At 39.0% G+C, this 7155-nt stretch overlaps 1 pseudogene; it reads left to right on the forward strand.

Moving 5' to 3' along the window:
- The first annotated feature begins 3652 nt into the window (after positions 1-3652).
- On the forward strand, positions 3653-4563 carry LOC110292402 (annotated as a pseudogene).
- Positions 4564-7155: the final 2592 nt, after the last annotated feature.

The following is a 7155-nucleotide window of genomic DNA, read 5'->3' on the forward strand; positions in this document are numbered from 1 at the left end:
TACCAACATCAAAATAACAGAAACTAACAATTATTTGTCATTAGTATTTCTCAACGTCAATGTCAGTGAACTCAATTCACTAATAAAAAGATACAGTTTGGAGCTGTAACGAAAGGATGGACCATCTAGAGACTGCCAAATCCAGGGATCCATCCCATAATCAGCTTCCAAACGCTGACACCATTGCATACACTAGCAAGATTTTGCTGAAAGGACCCAGATATAGCTGTCTCTTATGAAACTATGCCGGGGCCTAGCAAACACAGAAGTGGATGCTCACAGTCAGCTATTGGATGGATCACTGGGCTCCCAATGGAGGAGCTTGAGAAAGTACCCAAGGAGCTAAAGGAATCTGCAACCCTATAGGTGGAACAACATTATGAACTAACCAGTACCCTGGAGCTCTTGACTCTAACTGCATATGTATCAAAAGATGGCCTAGTCGGCCATCACTGGAAAGAGAGGCCCATTGGACACGCAAACTTTATATGCCCCAGTACAGGGGAACGCCAGGGCCAAAAAAATGGGAATGGGTGGGTAGGGAAGTGGGGGGAGAGGGTATGGGGGACTTTTGGGATAGCATTGGAAATGTAATTGAGGAAAATATGTAATAAAAATATTAAAAATTAAAAAAGATACAGATTAACAGAGTTGATGAGTAAACAGGATCCATCATTCTACTGCATACAAAAAACACACCTCAGCAATAAAGACAGATATTACCTCAGAGTAAAGGGCTGGAAAAAGGTTTTTGAAGCAAATAGACTCAAGAAACGAGCTGGTATAATCATTCTATCATCTAATAAAATAGACTTTCAACCAAAATAATCAAAAGAGATGGGGAAGGACATTTGATACTCATCAAAGGAATAATCTACCAAGATGTCAACCTCAATCTGAACCTTATGTCCAAAATGTAAGGGTACCCACATTTGTAAAAGAAACATTACTAAAGTTTAAATCACACATAGATCCTAACACATTATTAGTGGGAGAGTTCCATATCCTACTCTCACCTATGGGAAGGTCTTTGAGATAGTAGCTGAACAGAGAGATGATGAAACTAACTGATGTTATGAATCAAATGGACTTAACAGATATCAACAGAATATTTTGCCCAAACACAAGGAATACACTTTCTTCTCAGTACATCATGGAAACTTCTTCAAAATTGACCATATACTCAGTCACAAAGCAAGTCTCAACAAATACAAGAAAATTCAATTAAGCCCTTGAATCTTTTCATTATCACCATGTATTAAAATTGAACTTCAACAACAACAGAAACAGGAGAAAGCCTACAAACACATGGAAAGTGAACAACTTTCAACTCACTGACTACTGGGCCAATGAAGAAATGACAAAAGAAATCAGACATTCTACATTCAATGAAAATGAAGGCACAGCATACCCAAACTTAAGGGACACAATGAAACAGTGCTAAGAAGAAATTTCATAGCACTAAGTGCCTTCATAAAGAGATATGATAGATCTCATACTAACAACTTAACAGAGCACCTGAAAGCTTTAGAACAAAAAGAAGCAAGCACCCCCAGGAGTAGATGGCAGGAAATAATCATTCATGACCAAAATCAATGACTTAGAAGCAGAACAATACAAAGAATCAACAAAACCAAGAGCTGGTTCTTTGAGAAAATCAGCAAGATAGACAAACCCTTAGCCTAACTAACTAAAAGGCAGAGAGACAGTATTCCAAAAAACAAAATCAGAAATTAAAAGGGAGACATAACAACAGACACTGAGGTTATTAAAAAAATATTAGGTCTTACTTCAAATATCCTGTACTCCACAAAAATGGAAAATCTTAATGAAATGGATATTTTCTATCAATGTTAAATCAAAATCAGGTAAACTATTTAAAGAGTCCTATAACCCATAAGGAAATATAAGCAATCATTAAATGTCTCCCCCCACCCCCAATGCCAGGGCCAGATGATTTAACACAGAATTCTTGTAGACTTTTAAAGAAGAGCTAATATCAATACTCCTCAAACTATTACATAAAATAGATACAGAAAGATCATTGCTAAACTCATTCTAGGAGGCCACAGTCACCCTGTTACTTAAACCACACAAAGACTCAACAAAGATAGATAATTTTACATGGACTTTCCTTATGAACATTGACGCAAAAATACTCAATTAAATAATTGCAACCTGAACCGAAGATCAAATCAAAGAAATCATCTACCACGACCAAATAGACTTCTTTCTAGGGATGAAGGGATGGTTAAACTCTTGAAAATCCATCAGCATATGGATTAATATATGGATTCACCATATAAATAAACTGAAAGAAAACACCCACATGAGCATCTCATTAGATCCTGGAAAATCCTTTGACAAATTCCAACACCCTTTCATGTTAAACATCTTGGCAAGATCAGGGATACCAGGGCCCATACCTAAACACAATAGAGGCAATACCCAGCAAGCCAATAGCCAACATCAAACTAAATGGAGAGAAACTTAAAGCAATTCCACTAAGATCAAGAACAAGACAACACTGTCCATTCTTTTCTAGTACTATAGTACTTGGAGTTCTAGCTAGAGCAATAAGACAATTAAAGGAGATCAAGGTGAAAAGAAGTCAAAGTATCATTATTAGCGGATGATATGATTCTGTCTCTGTCTCTGTCTCTCTCTGTCTCTGTCTTTCTGTCTTTTTGTCTCTCTGTCTCTGTCTCTCTCTGTCTCTGTCTCTCTCTGTGTGTGTGTATGTGTGTGTGTGTGTGTGTGTGTGTGTGTGTATGTGTGTGTGTGAGTACAGGAAACTCCTATAGATGATAAACACCTTCACCAAAGTGGCTGGATATAAAATTAACTAAAAACAAAACAAAACAAAACAAAACAAAACAAAACAAAACAAAAACTACCAGTAGCCTTCCTTTATATAAACAATCAGGCTGAGAAAGTAATTAAGGAAACAAAACCCTCACAGTAGCCAAAAGTGCAAAATTTCTTAGTGTACTCTAACCAAGCAAGTGAAAAACCTGTATGAAAAGAACTTCAAGTCTCTGGAAAAAAAATTGAAGATCTCCTGTGCTTATGGTTCGGTAGGACTAATATAGTAAAAACGGCCATCTTACCAAAAGCAATCTATGGATTCAATGCAATTCCTATCAATTTCCAACACAATTCTTTATAGACCTTGAAAGAACAATCCTAAACTTTATATGGTAAAACAAGCAAAAAAAATACAAGATAGCTAAAAGAAGCCTGTATAATAAAAGAACTTTTGGAGTTATTACCATCCCGGATTCAAGCTGTACTACAGAGTAATAGTAATAAAAACTTCAGGGTTCAGTATAGGAACAGATAGGTTGATCAATGGAATCAATTTTAAGACTCTAAAATAAACCCACTCACGTCTGGACACTGGATTTTTGACAAAGAAGGCAAACCCATACAATGCAAAAAATGTATTTTCAACAAATGGTACTGGTCTAACTGGATATTTCCATATAGAAGAATGCACGACTATGGCATTTGGAGGAGCAGCAGTGATCACAGGCCAGCTTCTGGAACATACTGGATTCTCATTTCAGGTCATCATCAGAAAAGCTATGTTTACTCTACAGTTAAGATCAGGATATCTGACCCTGGTTGCAGAACCATTCCTGGTTGCAGAATACAGGGTTGTATTCCCACTTCATCTTTCCAGGCCATCCTAGGAGAGTACTAGGAATCCTTGGAAGGGAAAGAAGGAACATTGTTGGTTGGAATAAAAACAGGATTGAATGAGTTCCAGAAAGCAGGCTTCTCAAACTCGTGGACAACAATCTGCAGAAGAAGACAACTTTAAGAAACCAATTTGAGGCAATATGCAGAGAAATAAGATGAGAGGAGCTGCCTCAGGAAAGAAGTCAGCTGGTTCGCAGCCAGAGAATCTTGGTCCAGCTCTGCCAGGAAGATGGGGAGGTTGCTCTGCTGAGAACTACCCCCCTACTGGTTCTGTGCGGAAGACAAGGAAGAACAGAACAAGCAGAAGACTCCTGACAACGGATATGTGGCAGTACCAGTGAAGTGCCCGAGCCACCTCGGAAGAAAGGGACATGGGCCGACCCCACTGTGGAGAAAGAGGAGGCATTCAAGAGTAGGATGGAGGTAAAGGTGAAGATCCCTGAAGAATTAAAACCATGACTGGTGGATGACTGGTACTTGGTTACTAGGTGGAAGAAGTTGTTACAGCTCCCTGCTGAAAAGAATGTAGATGCCATTCTTGAGTATGCCAATTGCAAGAAATCACAGGGAAATGTTGATAGTAAGGAGTATGCAGTTAGTGAAGTTGTGGGAGGGATAAAAGAGTATTTCAATGTGAGGCTGAGCACTCAGCTGCTGTACAAGTTTGAAAGGCCTCAGTATGCTGAGATTCTGTTGGCTCACCCTGAGCTATCTGCCTCATTCCTTATGCAAAGAATTTTGCCTCTTTGCTTACTGCCAGTCATTACGAAGTGGCTTCTGCTGACTATTATTGCAAAGCCTGGTGAAGTTCTACTGACCACTCAGTATTGTTTGGTATCTGTAAACACTTCTGTTTAGGCCTTTCATGGTATAATTGACGCTCTTTAAAACTGTCAATGGATAGCCGGGCGTGGTGGCGCACGCGAGGCAGAGGCAGGAGGATTTCTGAGTTCGAGGCCAGCCTGGTCTACAAAGTGAGTTCCAGGACAGCCAGGGCTACACAGAGAAACCCTGTCTCGAAAAAAAAAAACAAAAAACTGTCAATGGAAAACAGGGCTTATGTTTCACTTGGTTTTCCTGTTCTGTTGTGGACAGAAAATAAAAGGAGTGCCTAGCTCCTTTCCTCATTTCAAAGCTACCAGTGTATGCAGTAATTTGACAAAGAAGAAATTCAGTAGACCATTTTATTGTCTAGTTGACAATATTGCTTGAATGCTGGTGGTTTTATCCCTTTGACACTACACAGTTTTCTAATATAAGTTAATGCTATGTGATGAGATGCCCTGGTTCCTAGTGCCAAAGGTTAAACTTAATTTATATATCTGGAAACCCGTTCATTTGTGCTTTTTAAAAAATTTATTTATTTATTTGTTTGTTTATTTATGTATGTATTTAATGGTGCTTGACATCTGAAAACAGCCCATCCTCTGAAAGTCCATCTTTGTTCTTTCTTAGGCTTTCATTCTATCTTTGTTCAAATTGTTGAAGGATGGTGATTTGTTTCCTGGTTTTTGTATTTGAGTCTAATGCACATTCTAATATGATAGAGGCAATGCAGTATTATATAGCCACAGTTTTCTGAAAAGTTGATATTTTAGGAATTGTATTTCTGATCTTAAATAAAAGTTGTTTCTAAATTTCAAAGCAAAAAAAAAAAAAAAAAACCCAAAAAACAAAAGAAGAATGCAATAGATCCACATTCACTACCCTGCATAAACCTCAAGTCTTAGTGGATCAAAGAGATCTACATGAAACCAGATACACTAAATCTAAGAGACGAGAAAGTGGGAAATAGCCTTGAATGCATTAGCACAGAGGGCAACTTCCTGAGCAGAAGACCAATGTCTCAGACTCTACAATCAACAATTGATAAGTGGGACCTCATGAAGCTGAAAAACTTCTGAAAAGTAAAGGACACTGTCATTAGGACAAAAAGGCAACCTACAGATTGGGCAAAGATCTTTGTCAACCCTATATCAAAGAGAGTGCTAATTAGTATCCAAAATATATAAGGAACTCAAGAAGTTAAATACCAACAAACCAAATAACACAATTAAAAATGGGTAACAGAGCTAAACACAATTCTCAACAGAGAAATTTTGAGTGGCTGAGAAGCACTTAAATGTTCAGTGTTCTTACTTATTAGGGAAATCCATATCAAAATAGCCCTCAGAATGGCAATATCAGAAACTCAAGCAATGGAACATGCTGGCAAGGGTGTAGAGCAAGAGGAACATTCCTTCATTGCTGGTGGGAGTGCAAACTTGTACAACCATGCTGGAAATCAATATGTCAGTTTCTTAGAAGATTGAAAATAGTAATGCCTGAAGACCCAGATATACCATTCCTGGGAATATACCCAAAAGATGCTCCACCATACCACAAGGATATGTGCTCCACTTTGTTCATAGCAGCTAGCTTTGTTCATAATAGCGGGAAACTGCTAACAACCCAGATGATGCCTCTCAACTGAAGAATGGTCATAGAAAATGTTTATTTACACAATGGAATACTACTTAGCTATTAAAAAACAAGGGCATCATGAGTTTTGTTAGCAAATAGATGGAACTTGAAAATATCATCCTGAGTGAGGTAACCCAGATCCAAAAGGACATGCATGATGTGTATTCACTTATAAGTGGATATTAGCCATAAAATATAGGACACACACACTACAATTCACAGACCCAAATAAGCTAAACAAAAAAGATTCAAGCCTTTGAATCTTACATAGAAGGGGGAATAAAACAGTTATGGAGGCAGATTGAGCGAGGGAACAGAATGGGAGAGGGAATGAGGCTCATTCAGGAACAGATGTGGGGAGAGACAGGAGAGAGGGCCAGAGTTCCAGGAGAATTCGTGGGAATAAGCAGCTGACAGGAGTGTGTATGGGGATATCTCTGGGTCATGCCAGAGACCTGGGATGGGAGAAGCTCTTAGCAGTGGGAATCTAGAGCCTGAAGTGTCTACCCCCTTTAGCTAGACAGGAATCAACCCTTCCACAAAACTCTCCACCCAAAATTTGTCCTTACAAGAACACAGGGACAAAGATGGAGCAGAGACTGAAGCAATAGCCAATCAATAACTGGCTTAACTTGAGATCCATCCCATGGGCAAGCACCAATCCCTGACACTATTTATCAGTGATACACTGTTATGCTTGCAAACAGGAGCCTAGCATAACTGTCCACTGAGAGGCTCTACCCAGCATGAAACATGCAAAGATTCACAGCCAAATGCTGGACAGAACTTGGGGAGTGTTGTGGAAGAATTGGGGGAAAGATTGAGGGACCTGTAGTGTATAGGAACCTCACAGGAAAACCAACAAAGTCAACTAACCTGGACACTTTTGGGCTCTCAGAGACTGAACCATCAACAAAGAACATATGTAGGCTGTACCTAGGCTCGCTGCACATTGGTAGCAGATGTGTAGCTCAGTCTTCATGTGTC

Source organism: Mus caroli, chromosome 4, assembly GCF_900094665.2.
Source record: "Mus caroli chromosome 4, CAROLI_EIJ_v1.1, whole genome shotgun sequence".
NCBI lineage: Eukaryota > Metazoa > Chordata > Mammalia > Rodentia > Muridae > Mus > Mus caroli.